Genomic DNA, 24,473 nt, shown 5'->3' with positions numbered 1-24,473 from the left:
GCCCGGCTAGTTTTTTGTATTTTTTTTAGTAGAGATGGGGTTTCACCATGTTAGCCAGGATGGTCTCGATCTCCTGACCTCATGATCCGCCCGTCTCGGCCTCCCAAAGTGCTGGGATTACAGGCTTGAGCCACCGCGCCCGGCCTAAGTGTCTGTTTTTTAAAGATCTAATTTTTTATAATGTCTGATTATTAAAGATCAAGAAAGACCTAAGACATGCCATATGTGAACCTAATTTGACTCTTAAATAATGCAACTGCAAAAAGACATTTTGGAGGAAATCAGAGCAATTGGAAAATTGACTGGATATTGGATTATACTAAGAATTACTGTTAATTTTCTGAGATGTGATAATGGCTTTGTACTGTTTTTTTAAGTCCTTATAATATTAGAAATACATACAGAAGTATTTATGGGTGAAATTACATAATATCTAGGATTCATTTTAAAATACTTCCAAAAAAGGGGAGAGCTATAGATGGAACCAGATTGGCAAATGTATTTCTTATTATAGAAATTTTCTAACATACACAATAGCAGAGAAAATGATATAATGAATCTGCATGCACTTAACTTCAACATTTTGCCAATCTTGGTTCAAGCTATTCCTTCCACACATACTTTTTTCTTCTGGTGTATTTTAAAGTAAATCTCAAACGTCAGAGAACATATCATTTCAGTCATAAATATTTCCAGATGCTTCTCTAAGAACATTTTTAAAATATAACCACCAAGCCACTATCTCACCTAACAAAGTTAATAATTTTTAATATCATCTAATACATAGTAAGAATGTCAAAATATTGATATATGTGTTGAACTGGGTAATGGATACCTGGGGATCCATTACACATTCTAGTTTTGTGTATGTCTGAACTTTTTCATAATGAAACATTTCTTTAAAGTGTAAGGCAACTTTGTATGTACTGACAGAGAATAATCTTCAAGACATGTTAAATGAAAAAAGGCACAGAATAGTATATGTAGTATGTTACAATTTGTGTTTTAAAAGTTATATCTATGTATATATATAGTTATACAATATATTCAGAAGACACACATGGAATTAAAAACAGCAGTTGTCTCTCAGAAGGAGAACTGGAGCACCAGGGATAAAGAAAGACTTATTTATCCTTTTGTACCTTTCGAATTTGGGACAGTCTATTAAAGTATTTTAAAACACAAGTCATTCATAAATTAAAGGAAAAAATATACAGCCACCTAGGTGCATCGTATATCATCAAAACTAATCATTAAGTGTAAATGAGAGTATTCACTGCTTAAACTACTCTAATTTTGACCTATCAGATTTACCTTGCAAAAATTGCCCTGACAGTTCCAAAATCAGACATCTCCAGCCAGCTGTCTGTCCAATCCAATATTCTAGTGCTCTAGATTTTAGAGCTACTGTGGTCTAAAGATTGGCATTTCAGCGTATTATTTCCTCCCCTTACCCACTACCTCATGTTTGGCTTATTCTGTTTAAAACTTTTTATAATTCTGTATTCCAAGGCTTTCTTCAGTAAAACTTCTAAGGAATTTCCTTCACTATCAGAACAACCAAGCCTCTTTCTGTTTCTCTTGTGGTTCAAACTGAAAGTAAGACCACCTTTCATATTGTCCCATGTCCAATGAAGCTAGTCTTCCCATCCTGCTGCTACAGATCACTTTCTGTCCTTCCAACCTATCCTAGCTCCATGTCCTAACATATAGTACACTACCTGCTATCTGTCTTTAGGCGGACTTGTCTCTTTCCAACTTAAATTCTAAATACTTTAAACAGATGAGTGGTTAAACACAAGTATACAGTTGTCTCTTTACAACAATTTAGATTTAACTGAAGCAGAATATTGGAGGCTATAAATCAAGAATATATATCATTTTAAAATATTTTTCTAAATTTCTCCTTTTCAATCCCAAATGGAAAAATGAAGCAATAGCGCATAACAGTAGAAGACCATGGAATGTTATTCTCTGTGTGAAATTTTAGAGCAACAATTATTTTTAGTAACATCTGGGCCAAATGTTCTTACAGGACTTAGTTTATTCTGAAACTGAATATCATACAATATCAGGATGAGGTATTTAAAATTCTGCAGTACTACTCTACAAATAACTTTACAATTTGAATGACTCTGCTTTTATCCATATCAACAAAGTTTTAGTAAGCACAGAGTATACAATATGAAGAAACAATAGTCTTTCCAGGGCAAAATAAAATAATTTTGTAACTGTAAAATGATGCAAAATCTATTTTTTTCTTCCAACTTTTATTTTAGTTTTAGGGGTACATGTGCAGGTTTGGTATATAAGTAAATTGTGTCTTATAGGCCAGGTGCTGTGGCTCATGCCTGTAATCACAGCACTTTAGGAGGCCGAGGCAGGAGGATCACTTGAGGCCAGGATTTAGAAACCAGCCTGGTCAACATGGCGAAACCCCGTCTCTACTAAAAATACAAAAATTAGCCAGGTGTTGGTGGCTCACGCCTGTAGTCCTAGCTACTCAAGAGGCTGAGACAGGAGAATTGCTTGAACACAGGAAGCAGAGGTTGCAGTGGCCTGAGATTGTGATACTGTGCTCCAGTCTGGGTGACATAATGAGACTGTCTCAAAAAAAAAAAAAAATTGCATGTTACAGGGGTTTGGTGTATAGATTATTTTGTTACCCAGGTAATAACCATAGTAACAGAAAAGTATCAATCTTCACTCTCCTCCTACACTCCACCTTTAAGTAGACCCCAGTGTCTACTGTTCCCTTCTTTGTGTCCATGTGTATTTGTACTCCACGTTTAGCTTCCACCTATAAATGAGAACATCTGGTATTTGGTTTCCTGTTACTGTGTTAATTTGCTTAGGATAATGGCCTCCAGCTCCATCTATATTGCTACAAAGAACATGATCTCATTCGTTTTAATGACTGTGTAGTATTCCATGTTGTGTATGTACCACATTTTATTTACCCAGTCCACTGTTGATAGGTTTTTAGGTTGATTCCATGTCTTTGCTATTGTGAACAGGGCTGCAATGAACATATGTTTGCATATGACTTGATGGTAGAACAATTTATGTTTCTTTGGTTATATACTCAGTGATGAGATGCTGTGTCAAAGGGTAGCTCTCTTTTAAGTTCTTTGGGAAATCTTCAAACTGCTTTCCATAGTGGCTGACCTAGTTTACATTCCCACCAGCAGTGTATAAGTGTTCACTTTTCTCCGCAACCTCACCAGCATCTGTTATTTTTTACCTTTTTTTTTTTTTTTTGAGACGAAGTCTCACTCTGTTGCCCAGGCTGGAGTGCGGTGGCACGATCTCTGCTCACTGCAAGCTCCACCTCCCGGGTTCATGCCATTCTCCTGCCTCAGCCTCCCGAGTAGCTGGAACTAGAGGCGCCCGCCACCACGCCCAGCTAATTTTGTTTCTGTATTTTTAGTAGAGATGGGGTTTCACTGTGTTAGCCAGGATGGTCTCAATCTCCTGACCTTGTGATCTATCTGCCTCGGCCTCCCAAAGTGCTGGGATTACAGGTGTGAGCCACCACACCCAGCCTTGACTTTTTCATAGTAGCCCTTCTAACTGGTGTGAGATGATATTTCACTGTGGTTTTGATTTACACATCTCTAATGATTAGTTTTGAGAATTTTTTTTCATATGCCTGTTGGCCGCCTGTGTGTCCTCTTTTGAGAAGTGTCTCTCCATGTTCTTTGCCCCTTCTTTTTTTTTTTTTTTTTTTCGTAGAGATGGGCTTATACTATGTTGCCCAGGCTAGTCTAACTCCTGGTCTCAAAGCAATCCTTCTACCTTGGTCTCCCAAAGTGCTGGGATTATAGGCATGAGCCACTGCACCAGGCCTGAGAATATAATAAATATAATTGTAAATGTATGTGTACCCAACACCGAAACACCCAGATATAAAGGGAGAAATAGACTCTAATACAGTAATAGTTCAGGACTTAAACACTCTACTCTCAGCATTGGACAGATTATCTAGACATAAATTCAACAAACAAACATTGGATTTAAACTGCACTTTATGTATGTATGTATGTATGTATGTATGTATTTATTTATTTATATTTTTGAGACAGAGTCCCACTCTGTCACCCAGGCTGGAATGCAGTGGTGTGATCTCAGCTCACTGAAACCTCTGCCTCCTGAGTTCAAGCGATTCTTGTGCCTCAGCCCCACAAATACCTGGGATTACAGGCGAGCGCCACCACGCCCAGCTAATTTTTGTTTTGCTTTTAGTAGAGATGGGGTTTCACCATACTGGCCAGCCTGTTCTTGAACTCCTGGCCTCAAGTGATCCATCCGCCTCCGCCTCCCAAAGAGCTGGAATTACAGGTGTGAACCACCACACCCAGCCTCCTTTGCCCATTTTTTGATAGGGTTGTTTGTTTTTTGCTTTAAGTGCCTTATAGATTCCAGGTATTAGACCTTTGCTGGATACATAGACCTTTGCTGGAGACATAGTTTGCAAACCTCCATTCTGGAGGTTGTCTGTTTACTCTGTTAATAGTTTCCTTTGCTGTGCAAACATCATTTACTTTAATTAGGTCCCATTTGTCAATTTTTGGTTTTATTGCAATTGTTTTTGGAATCTTTGTCATGACATCTTTGCCAAAGCCTGTGTCTAGAATTGTACTTTCTGTGTTCTGCTAGGGTTTTTATAGTTTCAGATTTTATATTTAAGTCCTTAATTCGGCCGGGCACGGTGACTCACGCTTATAATCCCAGCACTTTGGGAGGCCAAGGCAGGTGGATCACGAGGTCAGGAGTTCAAGACCAGCCTGGCCAAGGTGGTGAAACCCCCTCTCTACTAAAAATACAAAAATTAGCCAGGCGTGGTGGTGGGCGCTTGTAATCCCAGCTACTTGGGAGGCCGAGGAAGAGAACTGCTTAAACCCGGGAGGCAGAGCTTGCAGTGAGCCGAGATTATGCCACTGCACTCCAGCCTGGGTGACAGAGCAAGACTCTGTCTCAAAAAAAAAAAAAAAAAAGTCCTTAATTCATCTTGAGTTGATTTTTGTATATGGTGAAAGAAAGGGGTCGTGTTTCAGTCTTCTGCATATGGCTAGCCAGTTATCCCAGCAGTGTTTATTGAATAGGGAATCCTTTCCCCAATGCTTATTTTTGTAGGCTTTGTTGAAGATCAGATGGTTGTAGGTTTGCGACTTTATTTCTGTGTTCTCTAACCTGTTCTATTAGCCTCTATGTCTGTCTTTGTACCAATACTATGCTGTTTTGGTTACTGTAGCCTGTGGTATAGTTTGAAGATGAGCAGGGTAATGCCCCCAGCTTTGTTCTTTTTGCTTAGGATTGCTTTGTTTATTCTGGCTCTTTTGTTATTCCATATGAATTTTAGAATAGCTTTTTCTAGTTCTGTAAAAAATAGTGTTGGCACTTAAATAGGAATAGTGTTGAATCCGTAAATTGATTTGGGCAGTATGGCCATTTTAACAATATTGATTCTTCCTATCTATGAGCATGAAATGTTTTTCCATTCATTTGCTCTTTCGTATTGGTGATTATTTTCCAGAAACTGAAATTTGAGGACAGTGCAACAATGCTCTTTGTGTCTTCCTTGGCAGTAAATAGCAAGGATCTGGATGGAGAGTGGAGTGGTCACTTCAGAAGGGCCAGGTATAGAACTCAAGAATACTTCATCTCCTGCTCCTGTCCATACAAAATATCAAGTCCCTGAGGCAGATTCTTGGACGAAGCAACAGTTTGGTGACTGTTAGGCTGGATGTCCCAGAAGCAAGAAGGTTGTCTTTTAAGCCCTCACTTCCAAGTTCTAGTGGTCTCTTCTTCCTTGGTCCAATAGCTGCAAGAGCTGTGAGATTAGCATCTCTATGCTGTATCTGTTCAAGTTCCAAATGCTGTAACTCATTGGCGTTCTGCTTTAATCTCAGCTGTTCTGGATCTTCTTTATTAGAACGACTCTTGGCTGCCTTAAGTAACATTTCTGTTTCTTCTAAATCCTTTCTCTGCTTCTCCAATTGATCCAGCTTTTCAAGAAATTTGAGGGTGTGTGTGACCTGGTATCACTACACAGGATGTAATTTTCACTTGCCTTGTAAGTAGTCATTCGATGCTGAGCAATTGCAGTCAGTTTTTCTAGAAGGCCTCATAATTGTTCTTGTGTTGCATGGGAGATCAAGTTCACAGCATCAGAGTTAAGTTCTGTAATGTCATGCTTTTTACCAATGTCTAAAATTATCTTTTGTAGAGCTTCAATAAAAAGAAATGGTTCATCTTTACATGACCGAATGAGTGTGCCAACCAATTCAGAGTCTGTTGCTAAGATACAGGCATTTTCTTCATTAAGTTTGACCCCTGACATAGAAGTCACATCATTGATGTCATCTTCATCCCTGAAGTATGTTGTTCCATTCTCTTTTATTTTTTTGAGTAGGAGATGCTTGAAGCGACAGAATTTTATTTCCTGGCAGAGTAATTTGCTTTAGAATGGAAGCTGGAAGAAACTGACTGGTAGGTATTACGGTGTTCACTGGCATTGTCTTCTATCCAGATTTCTGAATGGTCAATGCTGAGGAATGTGAAAGTGTGGTCACCTGTTTTTCATTGCCTCCTGAAGGCTGCTGAACTACTAGTTGCTTGACTTTAACTGCCTGTGGAATCCCAGCTGGTTGTGAAAGGACAGGGCCCAACTGGGCAAGTTTGATTTGAATTGGAGTGCCAATAACAGGCTTGTCAGATGCGGTCCCAGCAGAAGTAACAACAGGTTTCACAGATGGAAGACAAAATAGCTGCACCTGAAGATTCTTCAGAAGTTACTGCTGGAAGGGACAGTGTTACTGCTGTTCCAGGGACAAATGGCTTTTCAGGTTGCAATGAGACCATTGTCACTGTGTTTGGTACAGATGTCACAAGTGGTTTTGAAGTCTGAAGCAAAACAGACTACACAACTCTGTAGAAATTTATCGTCAAAACAGTAACAACAGGTTATGAGATAGGCCTTAGACTTAAAAAGTCTAGACAGACTGGATTCTCAAATGACAAGTCACACATTTGGGGCAAGTTCATCATACCATCTATGAAACGTCCATAAATAAGTGAAGTATTAGTGCAGGGTCTTGCATATGGAAAGTGCTCAGCATTTAGCAGTGATGGGGTTCAGGACGTGCTACCCCAAAATACGGCACTTTGGCATTTGAGGAAGCAGTAGAAGCAGAAAAGTTACTCGCTGACTTTCTCTTGCCTTTCTCCCCTGAAGTAAGCCAAAAAACAATTCTTTGACCTTCCTGTGAAATAAGTCATTAAGGCTCTCATGGAGAGGTGCCCACCCTATATCTGGAGGAAAGGAATGTTTTTATCTCCAAAGGCACAGGGACACAGAGACAAATCTGAACACACAGGTCTAGCTAAGTCCCCCAGTTTATTACCATTAGATCACACCTCCTTTGTCCAATCATACTTTTCCACAACTGTCTACTCTTCATTAACCCTAAGCACAAAAATGTACAAATGTACCTGTTTCCTTGGGTCTTCATTTCTGAAGGCTCTTATGTCATGTAAACATATTAATTAAAGGAATTTGGTTTATGAATTTCTCTGGTTAATCTGTCTTTTGTTATAGGTGCCTTAGCCATGAACTTAGCAATGGATGAGGAAAAGAAATCTTTCCTTCCCTACAACAGTTGCTGTTGTAGTATTGGTAGTATTATTGATAGTATTATCATTACTTGTGATACTTCCTCAAAAAACCATTTAATTGGATGAAAAGGACATAAACCAAATTGGATAGGGTTAAGGGATAAGGGATCTAACTATGTCAACAAAATCTGATAATACTGGGTCTTGAATGATGAAATTTTCTTTCCAACTGAGGACACTGGATAGTCTTTTTCTTTTTTCTTTTTTTTTGTAATTTATTATTTGTTATTTTTTTAATTATACTTTAAGTTCTAGGGTACATGTGCACAATATGCAGGTTTGTTACATATGTATACATGTGCCGTGTTAGTGTGCTGCACCCGTTAACTTGTTATTTACATTAGGTATATCTCCTCCCTCCCCCGACCCCATGACAGGTCCAGTGTGTGATGTTTCCCACCCTGTGTCCAAGTGATCTCATTGTTCAGTTCCCACCTATGAGTGAGAACATGTGGTATTTGGTTTTCTGTCCTTGTGATAGTTTGCTCAGAATGATGGTTTCCATCTTCATCCATGTGGCTACAAAGGACATGAACTCATCCTTTTTTATGGCTGCATAGTATTCTATGGTGTATATGTGCCACATTTTCTTAAGACAGTGGATAGTCTTTTTCTCAATATATACAGAACTGGTTTTTTACCAAATCATCTTAAAATCTGCATTATAATTACATTTTCTAGTGTGGTTGCTGTGCAATAGAATTCCATGGCTTCTTTTCCATCCTCAAAACAAAGAATAAAAATATGCTAAAGGCAGGGTACTGTGGCTCACACCTGTAATCCCAGCACTTTGGGAAGCTAAGGCAGGAGGATTGCTTGAAGCCAGGAGTTCAAGACCAGCCTGGACAACAGAACAACACCCTGTCTACACAAAAATAAAACTTAAAAAATTAACTTGTCATGGTTGTAGTCCTGTCACTCTTCTGTAGTCTTGTCATCTTAGTTACCCAGAAGGCTGAGGCAGGAAAATCGCTTGAGGCCAAGAGCGAGACTGCAGTAAGCTATCATCACACCACTGCCCTCCAGCCTGGGTGACAGAACAAGACCCTGTCTCCCTCTCGATAGATAGATAGATAGATAGATAGATAGATAGACAGACAGACAGACAGATAGATGCTGAAGACCTACAACACATCCAAGGTCCAAAGACAATAAATGAACCCAATTTTTATAAGGAAACTCTCCATCTAAAGTTTAGGGTATAAATTAGGTTTAAAAAATTGTCCTTAAAAAAAAAATCGGCATTAATCAAAACAGATTGAAGTATAGAAGCCTAAATCCATGATCAGAAAAATCCATCTATAACTTCCAGGGACCCCAAACAGTAATCTCAGATTTCACATTGAATCTGGCTAAGTCACCAGCACAGTAAACAGTAGCATCTGGCTCTCATGTGGTATGGTATATACAATGGGCTGATCCATAACTTTAGTCTGCTTTGGACATTTAGATGGATGGGCTGAGAGCCCAGTGTGTTATAATAACCCTGAAAAACTTTTGGCTCTGGCTGTGAACGCATTAGCATTAACTTAAATTTGTTGCTTTGTTTACAAGAGATATTTGCTTGTGCTTTCTGCCTAAATGGAATCGGTTAAAAGCACCCAAGACCTCAAAGAGTGAAATTTACAATTAGTACAGCAGCTATTTACGTTACTGAACTTTGCTTTTTTTTTTTTTTTTTTTTTTTGCATTTCCTCTTAGTTACATCTTTTTGAAATAAATGATATCTTTATCTGAAGTTTCTATCTGTTCATATTAGGAGCATTAACAACTAATATCACCTGCCTAATTTTTTCTTTCCTCCATAACCTGAAGCTTAAAATAAGTAACCATTTAAAGAGTTCCTTGAAGATGTCACCATTTAGAAATGTCACACATGCAGCCATTTGTTTCTGAGCTAGAGAATGCTGGCTGTTTAGAACAGTGTCCCAATTATTCTTTTTGAAACCACTCAAAGCCACCAGAACTAATTTCTCCCAATATATCACTATAGTTTAATGTCTACAATGAAGAGATATCCCCACTCAACCAGTAGAAACTGACTATTGCATATCCAGGATATAATCAGAGGGTCTCTGTACTGAATTTGAGATTTCCAACAATTGTAATTAAACAACACCCAATCTAATTTTGTGTTTATTGCTTTTACAAATAGCATCAACACAGGTGAATTATCTATGATATTTATTCATGTCTGCATTATTTTAAGCAAATACGTGGTAGTCTTACCCTTACCAAAATAAGATTGAATAATTAACAGATGGGCATTCTAATAACATTGTGGAACAGCATAATGTTGGATTACCTTTTAAATCTCATTATACTCATAAGCAAGAATTGCAATGTTCTATATATTTGTTCTATCATTCAATGAACAAGTATTTTTTAAAACTCTCTTGTGGGCCTAGCATTGATCTCAACAGGGAAAAAATTAATCTGAAATTTTATTTTGAATTAAACATCTTTTAAATGTTTTTTATTTTGTTTTTATTTTTTCAGGGTTTTTTTTTTTTTTTTTGAGACAGGGTGATACTCTGTCACCCAGACTGGAGTACAGGTTGTGATCTTGGCTCACTGCAACCTCTGCCTCCCGGTTTGAAGCCATCCTCCTACCTCACCCCTCCAAGTAGCTGGGGCCACAGGCACATGCCACCACCCCCAGCTAATTCTTGTAGTTTTAGTAGAGACAAGGTTTCGTCATATTGGCCAAGCTGGTCTCGAACTCCCGACCTCAAGCAATCTGCCCACCTCGGCCTCCCAAAGAGCTAGAATTTACAGGCATGAGCTACTATGCCTGGCCTTAAATGGTATTTTTGTTGTTGTTTTTCTTTTTCTTTTCTTTTTTTTTTTTTTTTTTTTTTTTTAAAGACGGCCTGTCACTCAGGCTGGAGAGCAGTGGCGCAATCTTGACTCCCGGGTTAAAGAGATTCTCCTGCCTCAGCCTCTTGAGTAGCTGGGACTACAGGCACATGCCACCAAGCCCGGCTAATTTTTTTTTTTTTTTTTTTTTTTTAAGTAGAGACAGGGTTTCACAGTGTTAACCAGGAGAGTCTCAATCTCCTGACCTCGTGATCCTCCCACCTCGGCTTCCCAAAGTGCTAGAATTATAGGCGTGAGCCACAGCGCCCAGCCCCTTAAATGGTTTTTAAATATGTCACCAGAAAGAAAGAAAATTAGGCGCAGTGGCTCATGCCTGTAATCCCAGCACTTTGGGAGGCTGAGGCAGGTGGATCACTTGAGCCCAGGAGTTCAAGACCAGCCTGGGCAACAAGGTGAAACCCTGTGTCTACAAAAAATACAAAAGTTAGCTGGGTGTGGTGGCGTGCACCTGTGATCCCAGCTACTTGGTGGAGCTGAGATAGGAGGATAACTTGAGCCCAGGAGGTGGAGGTGGCATTAAGCCAAGATTGCACCAATGCACTCCAGCCTGGGTGACAGACAGACCCTGTCTCAAAAAAAAAAAAAAAAAAAAAAAAAAAAAAAAAAATTATATGACTCAGAAAACCACCCAAATAGAATGAAGCTTCTATATGTTCTCGTGGTATGTGGTTTGCCATAACTGAACAATAATCCCCTTATTAATTAGGGTAGAAGACAGTATAGTGGTGCTTGTCTATAATCCCAGTTACTGAAAAGGCTGAGGTGAGAGGATCACTTGAGCCCAAGAGTTCAAGGTTACATGAGCTGTGATCACACCACTGCACTCCAGCCTGGGTGACAGACTGAGTCCCAGTCTCAAAAAAAAAAAAAAAAAAAAAAAAAAACAGGTGGTCTACATTCTCAGAAAGCCAAGATTAGAAAACTGTAACAATCAGGTATTTGAGATTTCATCAGATGACCCACAAAGAATATAAACATGCTACTTTCCTAAGAAAACAGAACTTAATTTTCTCTGTAAAGATTTTCCAATCTGAACTAGGTGTGATGGTGCATGCCTGTAATCCCAGCCACTAGGGAAGCTATCACAGTAGAACCACTTGAGCCCAGGAGTTCCAGACTAGCCCTGACAACATAGCAAGACTCCATGTCTACAAAAAAATTTTTTAAATTATCCCGGCATAGCAGCTTGCACCTGTAGTCCCAGCCACTTAGGAGTCTAAGGCTGAAGGATTGTTGGAGCCCAATTTAAGGTTACATGGGCTATGGTCATGCCCCTGCACTCCAGCCTGGGCAACAAAGAGAAACCCTATCTCCAAAAACAAACAGAAAAACAAAGGCAAAGCTAGGCACAGTGGCTCATGCCTGTAATCCCAGCTACTTGGGAGGTTAAGGCAGGAGGATTACTTGAGCCCAGGAATTGAGTCCAGCTTGGACAACACAGCAAGAACCTGTCTCTAATTAAAACAACAAAATTGACTTTCCAATCTATTGCAAGACATTCTTCAGGAAAGACAGTGAAATTACAGTCATTTTACTATGCTAATAATTACACAGAATTTTAAATAAAATAAAAAAGAACCAGAAATTGAAAAAAATACCTAATTTTTAAAGAAAATGTTCTCTCCTTAGGTTGCATGATTGCAGAAGGAGCACTGGACAGTCAGGCAATCTGGGTTCTGGTCCCAACTCTCACTCATCAGATGTGTAACTCTGGCCAGCTTTACCCTCTGTGAAATACGGCTGGACTATCATTCCTAATAGGGTCTGGTCCAGCTCTAAGTCTATAACTACAGGTGCCTTCTGTGAAAAGTAGAAATCTGGAGGAGTGTGGATAGCCCCTCTGCATTAAACATAGCTAGCCTAATGTGATGATAAAGACAGGAAGAGAATATAGGATATTAAACAGAGTTGTGTGAGTGAGATGGAAAAATGGATAATTTTCTTCCATTTCTTTTCACATTACTGTGTTAATCTTTAAAGAAAAGGAATTCTAAAACCCCATAACTGGGTATCTTCACCCTGAGAAGCAGGAAATGTGTGTCTGCAGAGAAATCAGAGCTCTTCGGTTTATGTGATGGAGGAATCCATGTGCCCAAGGATGGGCATCGTTTTATCACACTCCCCTTCAGAAAGAGTTTTAGGCATGTGGCCAAAAAAGGGGGTGTGGTCTAGGCAGGGACGGAGGGCCAGATCAGGAAGACTACCTCTGAAATCCTCACACCGTGCTCACCTACACAAAATGGCTAACAAAATTACAAGCAGTGATGGAGACCCTTCCCAGGATAAATCTAGCTTTACTCAACAATATGGAAGGAGGAGAAAGTAGGGTGGGGTGGGAGGATCTTCCATTTTTCTATGTCTTCATTTTATATGGCTTGTACCTGAACATACAGGGTTCAAAAGATGAATTAGAACTGTCTCTGTGCTAGTGTTTATGCAGTTCAGTGGAATAGAATGGGAGGGGAATCATCCATGTTCACAACACTATGGGTGGGGCACGCTCTCTTCTGTTGTTTGCTGTTCTGTGACTTAAACCATATACTGCAAAAGGCTTAAAAAAAAAAAAGAAGGACAAAACTCATCTAAGCATATTTTCTTTGCATTCATACCATCATCTTTCTCACCCAAAAGTTTCTTCAATGCCTAAGTGTCTCTGGAATCAGTGTTTGGCCCCAAAGCCTATGGTTTGTGCAGAGATTCACAGAAAAGACCAGGTTCTGTTCCTTAAAAAAATAAAGATTTTCCAATGCTTAAAGACATAGCCTAATTATTTGCCTATTATCCCTCAAGGGGACACCATACACCTTGACCTAGAACTCCATCAAGTGTTCACAGAAAAGTGCCAGGGCAAATAAACAATCTGTTCTTCTAAATTCCCCTTTATATCTCCTTCCAACCACATACATTTATTTTCAGTCTCTAAAACAAACTTAATATTATATGCTCAGAAGGAAGAGAAGGATGTTATCGAATTTATTCCTTTGCTCTCCAAAAAGGCCACACCTAAGACATCGTCAAGGTGAGAATCATTCCTGATGCATGCGGGTGGAAATATGGTGCTTGCTAAGAATAAAAAATAAAAACCAAACAAAAGAACAAATCAACAAACAAAAAAACAGTGCTCAGAAATCTGTATCTGTCACATTTCTCTCTACTCCTTAATTGGGCTTTCGATGCAGGAAAGACAATTCACTAGCTGGGAAAGGGAGAAAGAACTCCATCATTCTTCCACTGCCAGCACCTGTTCTGCCAGCTGACACTATTTAATATAAATTTTGACCGTAAGAAAAAGGCAATATACTAATAGCACTGCTGTTTACCAAAAACTAATCAAATCTCTTCACTGCTGGTTCACCCCCGCTTTCTCTCACACCACCTACTCACCCAGTGCAGAGAAGGGGTGGCAACCACTTTCTCCGGCACAGACACAGTCAGTGTCTTCACACAAACAGTGATTCTGACCAAAAGAGCCACCACCCTCTTGCCCCTCTCCCCGCTTATCATACAGGGAGCACCAAGTCCACTCCGGGGCTGGGAATCTGAAATCAATTCACTTTAACCAGATCTCAAAAATCTGCCCTACGGTTAAAGAAAGAGAAAATGCAAATCAGAAAAACACATCACATGGAGAACAAACCAAAACCAGGGCTGGGGAACATTTGCACATCAGCGCTGCCTTTGAACTCCAGAATGGCATGGAAAGCGCCGCTGCCCAGCCCAGATCCAAGGAGGGGGTTTTACAAAGGCTTCCAGCACCCCCTATCAACACAAACACTTCCTCCCCGCTTCCAAAATGCTCTGAATAAAGACCTTCTTTAAGCACTTACTGGGAGCGGCAGCTTCTCTCTGCAATGTGCCTGTGAGTCACGCAGCAGGAGGGGCCCCGGAGCAGGGCAAGTCGGAGAGCCCCCAGCTTCCCTGCAAGCTGATGTCTATGAGACAGCAGCCCAGGAACCGACTTTCCCATTACAGCCTCAGACTGTAATCCATGTGCTTTCGGCGGGCCAGTCCCAGCTGCCCACAGAGCACCACATGATCTGCTCTGACATCAGATCAGCCAGACGTGACAGCCCATCCGCCAGCCTCTTCCACACTCATGGGTTGCATCATTTGGGTGCCTTTGGTTTGCATTTAAGCAGGTGGTACAGAGTAAGGAACTGTTGTTTTCTCACAAAATATTATTTTTCTGGTGTCTTCTGTTCTCAAAGAAGGGAAAAAAAAAAGCAAGAAAAGCACTTGACTTTGTTGCAGCCTAAATGTATCAGATATATGGGAAGTAACTGGAGTTCCAAGCCTAGTTCAGGGAAGCTGAGGAATGAGCTACTGCCAAGATGCCAATGCTGTGGGAGTGATTTCATCTATAAATCACTACCACCACCATATCCCACCGCCTTTCAGTAGATCATCTTTTATATAAGAGTTTATATATATCTATATACACATATATATGCTATATATATGTTTAAGTCATAAAATATTGGTAGGTGGTGTGTGTGTGTGTATGTGTGTGTGTGTGTGTGTGTTTTAAGCTAGTCACCACTGAGTTTAGTTCATGGACGATCTCAGAGAGGTAGCCATTAGAGTCAGTGCAATATACAATAATTATATTTTGAGAGGATTCACATAAAGTCCAACAGAAATAGATGTACAGACCTAGACAGGCAGATAAGCAGACAGGAAGTCAGAACCATCCATTCAGGCTGACATTCATTCATTCAGTAATCATTTATTGATCACCTACTACATACCTAGTCCAAAAACAGATTATCAAAATGGTGGAGGGGTTGGATATTTGTCACAGAGCTTCTAATTCTACTTCTGTGATAAGACAAGGAAGTAAGAGCCTTATCAAGGATCCTTATAAAATGTTCTGTGTCTAATACTGAATCTAAAGGCTGGTAACAAAATCACATTTTATCTTAATTTCATTAGGATAAATGGTAACCTTTAAGGTAAGAATAATCAAAATCATTAAGACTTTATGAAGCAAAATCATAGCCCGCTTAGATAGCTGTGACGAGAAATGTAATTCTAAAATTACAGAAAATATGATGCTCCTGTAGCAGAGAGGAGAATTCCCTTGCTCTGTCCCCTAGGCTGAAGTGCAGTGGCACAATCTTGGCTCACTGCAACCTGCCCCTCCCGGGTTCAAGTGATTGTCCTACCTCACCCTCCCAAGTAGCTGGAATTACAGGCATGTGCCACCACACTTGGCTAATTTTTGTATTTTTAGTAGAGACAGGGTTCCACCATGTTGGCCAGGCTGGTCTCGAACTCCTGACTTCAGGTGATCCACCTTCCTCGGCCTCCCAAAGTGCTGGGATTACAAGCGTGAGCCACCGTGCCCAGCCAAGACACTTCTTAAGTAGAAAAATAAATATATAATCTTAGTTTTCCTTAGTTTAATAATTAGCTATTCCCTATAAAATAATCACAAAATATGCATACCCTTGGTTTTCACTATTTTGTCTTTGTTCCTTATATTTAAAGTGAATTATGCCATTTTATTATATGTTAACTAAGGCTATAATATCATTATTTGATATTGTAATCAATATAATAGTATTCACATGTTTTTTATTGAAATAATTCAATCTAATAATTATGTAATTAATAATATCATAATAAATTTGTCATTTAATATATAATATTTAACTCATCTATTTGCTTTGTACCAAGTGTGTGATATTTTCCCCTGAGATGACCAGGATGCTTGTGACTGTGGAATTCAGTATGGGATTCCACGGGCACTTGATTTCCATTTGTTCTCCATTGGAAATAAGCTATATAAAGAATAAAACTGTTCAAGTCTACTACTGTTTCTACTGAAACAGAACATCTCTGACACCAGATATGTGGGTTTTTCACATCAAGAAATTTCCCAATTTTCTGCAGACACCAGCTGAGTGCCCTACAATTTAATTCAGTTCTGGCACTGACTACCCAGAGTTGACGCAGACACTACAGGTTAAGGACTCAATCCCACAAGATTGCCCCCGACTTCAAATAAAAATCACAAACAGTAGGTACCCAGGTTACCCACACTTTTGTCCAACTTGGCTACAATTTGGGGGTTCCCATGACTCCCTCCTTAGGTTTGATAATTTAACAGCTCACAGAACTCAGGGAAACACTTTATTTATTGTTACCAGTTTGTTATAAAGAATATTATAAAGTACACAAATGAACAGCCAGATGAAAAGGTATGTAAGGTGAGGTCTCGAAGTGTCCAGAGTGCAGGAGCTTCTGTCCCCATGGTGTTTGGTGTGCACCATCCTCCAAACATGTGGATACATTCACCAACTCAGAAGCTCTCTGAATCCTATTGTTAATGGTTTGTTTTTATGGAGGTTCCATTACATAGGTATGGTTGATTAAATTTGGCCATGGGAGATTGACTCAATCTTCAGCCTCCCTCCCCTCTATGGAGGTGTGGTGGATCTGAAAGTTTAAATTCTCTAATCACATGATTGGTTTCTCTGGGCAAAGAGCTCCCATCCTGAAGCTATCTAGGGCAGGCCCCTGCACCCACCAAGAGTCACCTCATTAGCATAAACTCAGGTTTGGTTGAAAGGACCTAATGAATAGCAAATTATGCTCTTCTCACCTCATTATCTAGGAAATGACAAGGGTTTTATGAGCTCTGTGTCAGAAACTAGGGATGAATATTAATATATGTGTTTGTTTATATATCACAATATCAGAGTTAATACTTTTATGCTCATTATTTAATTGAACACCTATCATGTTCAAGTCACTGAAAATGATACCAAAGTGCATGACCTTCAATGGGTTTATAATCTTGTTAGGGATATGCTGTTTCCACACAAATATCTGAAATATAGCTGATAAATCAAATACATAGAAAGTAATGCAGTTAAAGTAGACAAAGAAAGTGAACTCTCACAGGTGGTAGTGGCTTACACCTGTAATCTCAGCACTTTGGGAGGCCGAGGTGGGTGGATCATTTGAGGTCAGGAGTTCAAGACCGGCCTGGCCAGCCAAGATGGTGAAACTCCGTTTCTACGAAAAATAGTAGATTGAGATTCCATCATAAAAAATAAAATTAAAAAAAAAAAAAAAGGCCGGGCGCAGTGGCTCACACCTATAATCCCAGCACTTTGGGAGGCCAAGGCGGGTGAATCATGAGGTCAGGAGATCAAGACCATCCTGGCTAACACGGTGAAACCCCGTCTCTACTACAAATACAAAAAATTAGCCAGGCATTGTGGCGGGCGCCTGTAGTCCCAGCTACTCGGGAAGCTGAGGCAGGGGAATGGCGTGAACCCAGGAGGCGGAGCTTGCAGTGAGCCGAGTTCGCGCCACTGCACTCCAGCCTGGGCAACAGAGCAAGACTCCCTCTCAAAAAAAAAAAAAAAACAAAGAAGTGTCTTTTTGTATTCAGTTGCTTGGAATTTTGCCGACCTCTCTAGCTAAAATTAACTGGCAATTTAAAAATAGCACTGTTCGGGTACCTACCAACACCCCCCATACATTGATCTTTTGCCACTATTTCTTACATTATGAGCTAAGTGAAGTGTGAAATGTGGCCTCCCCGACAAATTGTTCTTTCCAACATCTATAGAGCTAACAAAGGTTTAATATTCAAAAGATTGTCACTACTCCTAAACTCTAGCACAGACTACCATCATCACTTGTCTCCTGGACTACAGCAACAGCTTCCACTTGTCCTCCATAAAGCAAGCAGAATATTCTCTCTCTTACTTAAAACTCTCTCAGCCTGGGCAACATGGTGAAACCCCATCTCTACAAAAAATTTAAAAGTTAGCCTGGAGTGGTGGTATACGCCTGTAGTCTCAGCTACTCAGGAGTCTGAGGTGGGAGGATCCCCTGAGCCCAGGGAGGTTGAGGCTGCAATGAGCCATAATCATGCCACTGCACTCCAGCCTGGGTGACAGAGTGATACCCTGTCTCAAAAAACCAAACAAATAAACAAATAACACTCTCCAGTCATGTTCCATCTCATTTAATCATGGCCTCTAACACCCGTTAATAAAACTATATAGATGCTTCTCAAGTAGCTTCCTTCTCCAGTAAATAACATACTGAACATTTCTCTCATGTTGAGTTAGTGTTCATCAGGTAATTAACATTTGTTTTCTGAAATTCATTTGTTTCCTTAGGAAAGACTATTAAAAAATGAGCTATTCAATTAAAGGATGCGATCTTATTTCAAAGTAATAGTGTTTAGGTAAGATATATAACTGCCTGCCCAAAGACTACAGCTCCCAAGCTCCCTTGCAACTCAAGTGTGGCCGTCTGAGCAGAATTTCTCCTCTCTTGCTTCAAAGAACATTGCTTGCCCTAAACTTTTTTTGTTTCCTTTATGCAAGCTAGAACACAGATTTGCCTGTGACCTCACTTCAACCACACAGCTTTAACGGGGAATGGCAGAGCAAATGAATGGAAAAAAACTGGGCCACTAAATTACCACAGAAAGCAGAGTTGACCTTCTAACCTGGCCCACTCACTCATACTGCATTCTTGTCAGCATTGAGGCCTGTTTCTTTTAGGGGAAATCTGGCTGGGTGCAGTGGCTCATGCCTGTAATCCTAACACTTTGGGAGGCCAAGATGGGAAGGCAACTTGAGCTCAGGAGTTTGAGACCAGCCTAAGCAACATGGCAAGACCCTGTCTCTACGAAAAATAGAAAAATTGGCTGGGCATGGTGGTGCACACCTGTGGTCCCAGCTACTCAGGAGGCTGAGGCAGGAGAATGGGTTGAGCCTGCAAGGTCGAGGCTGCAGTGAGCCATGATCACGCCACTGTACTCCAGCCTTGGTGGCAGAGTGAGACCCTGTCTCAAAAACAAACAAACAAACAAACAAATTAATTAATTAATTAATTAATTTGGTAAAGGAAAAATAGTATAGAAAGTTGAAAATGATTCAATGATTACTATTCATTGGTATTCTGTCTTTTAAGAATTGCTTGTCCACATTGATTTTTATTTTTACTAAATACTTAACATTTTTCTTATCTATTCTGTTGAGCTTCATTGTTTGCTTTTCAATTCTGCTTTTGGGAAACATGTTGAAGTGTTTTATTGTCATCATTTGTAATTTTTCCATTGTAATTTGTTCCATTGAAAGTTTCCATAATGACCAGTTTTTTTTTTTTTTTTTTAAGACAGAGACAGGCTGGAGTGCAGTGGTAAGATCTCAGCTCACCACAATCTCTGCCTCCCAGGTTCAAGCGATTCTCCTGCCTCAGCCTCCCAAGTAGCTGGGACTACAGGTGCACGCCGGCATGCCCAGCTAATTTTTGTATTTTTAGTAGAGACAGGGTTTCACTATGTTGGCCAGGCTGGTCTCGAACTCCTGACCTCATGATCCACCCACCTCAGCCTCTCACAGTGCTGAGATTACAGGCGTGAGCCACCATGCCCAGCCAATGACCAGATTTTAAACTCTAAATACCATTCCTCACTAAAAAGAACCAGGGCTCTCTGGGGAAAAGGCTGATTTTAAATCTGAGGCAGAGAATGTATAAGATGACCTTAGCACATTGTCGTATATCAGATAGCAAGGAAATTACTGAAGAGAAGTGGGCTCGTGTTAAAGGACAGGAGTCAACGTGGAGAGGCCCCCAAAGACCAACTTCATCAAAGCATCTTTTCTAGTTCCTGTGGCTATGTAAAAAGTAATGCCAAACTTAGTTTAATACATTTATTTTTCTCACAAATCTGTAGTCTGGGAAGGGTTCAGGGGGTTAGCTGGTTTCTACTCCAGTTAGCATCAGTTGTGCACCTCAAAAGCTGGAGACTGAAATCTTCTGAGGGTTCATTCACTCACATGTCTGGTGCCTGAACTGGAACACTGAGGCATGGAATAATTAGGGCTCCTTAATCATTTTTGTGTACCTCTTATGTTGCTTTTCCTTATGGTCTTTTAACATGGTGGCTTCAGGGTGGTTGGATTTCACTAAACGCATGTGTCCCAAGAGAGTGACAGGCAGAAGCAATGGAGATGTGTCAATATCACATTATAGGAAGACCATGCGAGACTGAATATATATGTGTATCCTGCTTTGGTAAATGAAATCTATCACAGCATCATAAACAATACTATAATTGATTGACACACTTGAATATATAAAAGTCCAAAAGATACTCAACCCAGAATGAAAAGACATATTTGCCCCCTCATTGAGGTAATTATTATACCAATTCCTTACGTAAAAATTAGTCAAGAGAGAGTTAAGTATGAATTCTTTCTTTTCCAAATGGAACTCTGTTTTGGAGTAACACATAGCTCTTTCTCTCTTTCTTTCTCTCTCTTTCTCTCTCTCTCTCTCTTTCTTTCCTTCTTTTTTTGAGATGGAGTCTCGCTCTGTCTCCCAGGCTGGAGTGCAGGGGTGCGATCTCGGCTCACTGCAACCTCCCCCTTCTGGGTTCATGCCATTCTCCTGCCTCAGCCTCCCGAGTAGCTGGGACTACAGGCGCCCACCACTACACCCGGCTAATTTTTTGTATTTTTAGTAGAGACGGAGTTTTCAACCATGTTAGCCAGGATGGTCTCGATCTCCTGACCTCATGATCCGCCCCCCTCAGCCTCCCAAAGTGCTGGGAATACAGGCGTGAGCTACCACGCCCAGCCAGAATAACACATAGCTCTAATTAATAAGGGGAACGTTATTAGAAGAATCTTAGTTAATGAAAACAAAAACACTAACAATTGGAAAAATCACCGTTTTGCAACTTGTAATGGAGTAACTGGTTCAGACAAGAGTCAGCAATGGGTGCCAAAAGCATTGAGTGTTAAGGTTGATAAAGGCACTGGATACTAATCTGCTGCTGAGTTCTTAACACACAGAATATTTACTTGTCTCAAGGGGGCGTAACTTTATAATAGAGAGATCTGGTAATTTTCCCATTTACCATTAATCTAAAAATCGATCTTAGTATCATAAAAAGTAACACAGCTAAGTATTAGACAACTCTTGATATGATAGGATATAATGTACACAGCATCACCCATGAAATACACTTGACAAAAATGTTTTATCTGACCTCAGTAACAACTTTAGATCAAAATTTCCAGTATCCAGGAAATACAGTAGAGAGTTAACTAAAATTTAAATGAAACCAGAAGGAAACAATCATATAAATCCAGAAAGTAGAATTCTACCAGAAAATTGATCAGTCTCTTCAGCAAGAAAATGTAACAAAACAACAACAACAAAAAAAAGTGCAAAGGGGCTGGGTGCGGTAATTCATGCCTGCAATCCCAGAACTTTGGGAGGCCGAGGGGGTGGATCACCTGAGGTCAGGATTTCGAGACCAGCCTGGCCAACATGGTGAAACTTCGTCTCTACTAAAAATACAAAAATTAGCCGGGCGTGGTGGCAGGTGCCTGTAATCCCAGCTACTCAGGAGGCTAAGGCAGGAGAATTGCTTAAACCTGGGAGGTAGAGGTTGCGGTGAGCTGAGATCACGCCATTGCACTCTGGCCTGGGCGACAAAGTGAGACTCCATCTTAAAAAAAAAAAAAAAAAAAAAAAAAGGGCGGGAAGGAAAGAGAACTTTTCTCAACTAACAGAGAAATATGAGCCATAGCTCACCACATATTAAGAATCATGCAGGTCGTTGACTGGATCCTGATTTGAGCAACTTGGCTGGAAAACACACTAGGGCCAACAGAGGAAATCTGGATGTATACTGGGTATCAGAAGATAGCAGATAATTATTTCATTTTGTAGATGTGATCATGATAAAAGTATTGTGCTTAGTTAAGAAAAACATCCTTATTTGGCCAGGCACAGTGGCTCACGCCTGTAATCCTAGCATTTTGGGAGGCCAAGGCAGGTGGATCACCTGAGGTCAGGAGTTCAAGATCAGCCTGGCCAACATGATGAAACCCCATCTCTACTGAAAAAAAAATATACATATATATATATACACACACACACACACACACTATATATATATACAAAAAAATTAAAATTTCTTTAGAGATATTAAAGAACATAATGGTAAAGCAACATTATAATTTACCTCCAAATGCTTTAAAAAAATAAAGTAAATATAGGCCGGGCGCGGTGGCTCAAGCCTGTAATCCCAGCACTTTGGGAGGCCGAGACGGGCGGATCACAAGGTCAGGAGATCGAGACCATCCTGGCTAACACAGTGAAACCCCGTCTCTACTAAAAAATACAAAAAACTAGCCGGGCGAGGTGGCAGGCGCCTGTAGTCCCAGCTACTCAGGAGGCTGAGGCAGGAGAATGGCGTAAACCCGGGAGGCGGAGCTTGCAGTGAGCCGAGATCCGGCCACTGCACTCCCGCCTGGGCGACAGAGCGAGACTCTGCCTCAAAAAAAAAAAAATAAATAAATAAATAAAGTAAATATAACAACATGTTAGCAACTGGCAAACCTAGATAAGGAATATACGAGTATTTGTTGTACTATTTCTCTATTTATTTTAATATTTGAAATGTTGTGCAGTAAAATGTAATAAAACAGAACAGTTCTCCCCAAATGCAGGGATTTTCTAGGTACTGAATTCTAATTTTTCTAAATTTTGTGTTTTTGGTTTTTTTTTTTTTTTAAATGGGGTCTCACTCTGTCACCAGACTGGAGTGCAGTGGCACGATCACGGCTCACTGCAGCCTTGACTTTCCCAGGCTCAGGTGATCCTCCCACCTCAGTTGTATTTTTAGTAGAGATGGGGTTTCACCATGTTGCCCAGACTGGTCTCGAACTCCTGGGCTCATGCTATCTGTCCGCCTCAGCCTCCTAAAGTCCTTGGATTACAGGTGTGAGCCGCCGCGCCTGGCCTGGTTTTATTTATTTATTTCTAACCATTTAACATTTAATTTAAACTACCAGGAAGTTTTTCTGGAGTGTTTTGTCTTTCCCCAGTTACCAAATGAATTGTCCTAGAAAATTTATTAAATAGTTTCTCTGCGTCGGGTGCGGTGGCTCACACCTGTAATCCTAGCACTTTGGGAGGCTGAGGTGGGTGGATCACCTGAGGTCAAGAGTTCAAGAGTTCAAGACCAGCCTGGTCAACATGGTGAAACACTGTATCTACTAAAAATTAAAAAATTAGCCAGGCATGGTGGCACACGCCTGTAATCCCAGCTACTTGGGAGGCTGATGCAGGACAATCACTTGAATCCAGTGGGATGGAGGTTGTAGTGAGCCGAGATCACACCACTACACTCCAGTCTGGGCAACAGAGAAAGAATTTGTCTAAATAAATAAATAAATAGTGTGTATGCCCCCAGCTGTTATACCTCTTTTGTTTTCTATTAAGTTATTGATATATCAGAGTCTATCTCTGAAATAACTACTCCATTGATTTGTCTGTACCAGTGTCATTTTCATTTAATCATTATAGCCTATGTAGTGATGAACCAACCTTCTCTTTCTAATTTTCAAAGTCATCATTGTCTATTTATTTTTCTAGGTGATTTTTGGAAATTGCCCCAGCCCCACAAAAATACCACAGGTGTTTTTGTCTTCTTCTTTTCTACTGAGTTTTCATTAAAATTGAATTGGGAAGAATTATCATCCCTACAATACTGACAACTAATACTTAATCCCATTTACATTTTAAGAGCTGAAGTTTGTATTTCTTCTTTGTATTGTGTTGTAATTTGCTTTCTTTAAATTCTCCAACCACACTGGTTTTAGTTCTGCTCTCTGGAGTGACATAATATTTGATTACTCCTTCTTTCACATAATGGGAGAGAGTAATTATGCTCCCACTTTATTCAGCCATTTCCTATTTGACATGATTTTTGCTTTCTTCATCATCCTGCTCACCCACTTCCGGATATGATCCACTTTGTCAATATTTCCTCTTGAAATATGGAACCCAGATCTAAGGACTCAAGACTCCAAATATGTGTGGTCTGAGAATCACAAAGAAGTGGGATGATTATTTCCCTT

The 24,473-nt window shown here is 40.1% G+C and overlaps 1 protein-coding gene and 1 pseudogene across 9 annotated transcripts in view; both read right to left on the bottom strand.

Annotated features, from left to right (window-relative positions):
• Positions 1-24,473, bottom strand: part of ANK2 (ankyrin 2) — a 686,172-nt gene that overhangs the window by 548,159 nt on the left and 113,540 nt on the right. For 3 of the 9 annotated variants that reach the window (XM_007999613.3, XM_037986866.2, XM_073017590.1), the window contains exon 1: positions 14,385-14,587. The exons of 1 other annotated variant lie outside the window; for it this stretch is intronic. The gene's annotated coding sequence lies outside the window, so the exon portion shown is untranslated. Of the gene's footprint in view, positions 1-14,384; positions 14,605-24,473 lie in introns of those variants that run through there. 5 more of the 9 variants (XM_073017562.1, XM_073017565.1, XM_073017588.1 and 2 more) reach the window with 3 other exon arrangements.
• On the bottom strand, positions 5,007-14,524 carry LOC103236678 (transcription initiation factor TFIID subunit 4B pseudogene; annotated as a pseudogene).

This window comes from Chlorocebus sabaeus, chromosome 7 (genome assembly GCF_047675955.1).
Source record: "Chlorocebus sabaeus isolate Y175 chromosome 7, mChlSab1.0.hap1, whole genome shotgun sequence".
Taxonomy (NCBI): Eukaryota; Metazoa; Chordata; class Mammalia; order Primates; family Cercopithecidae; genus Chlorocebus; species Chlorocebus sabaeus.
Note: the sequence above shows the minus strand (reverse complement) of the source record. Positions and strands in the feature narration are given on the sequence as shown.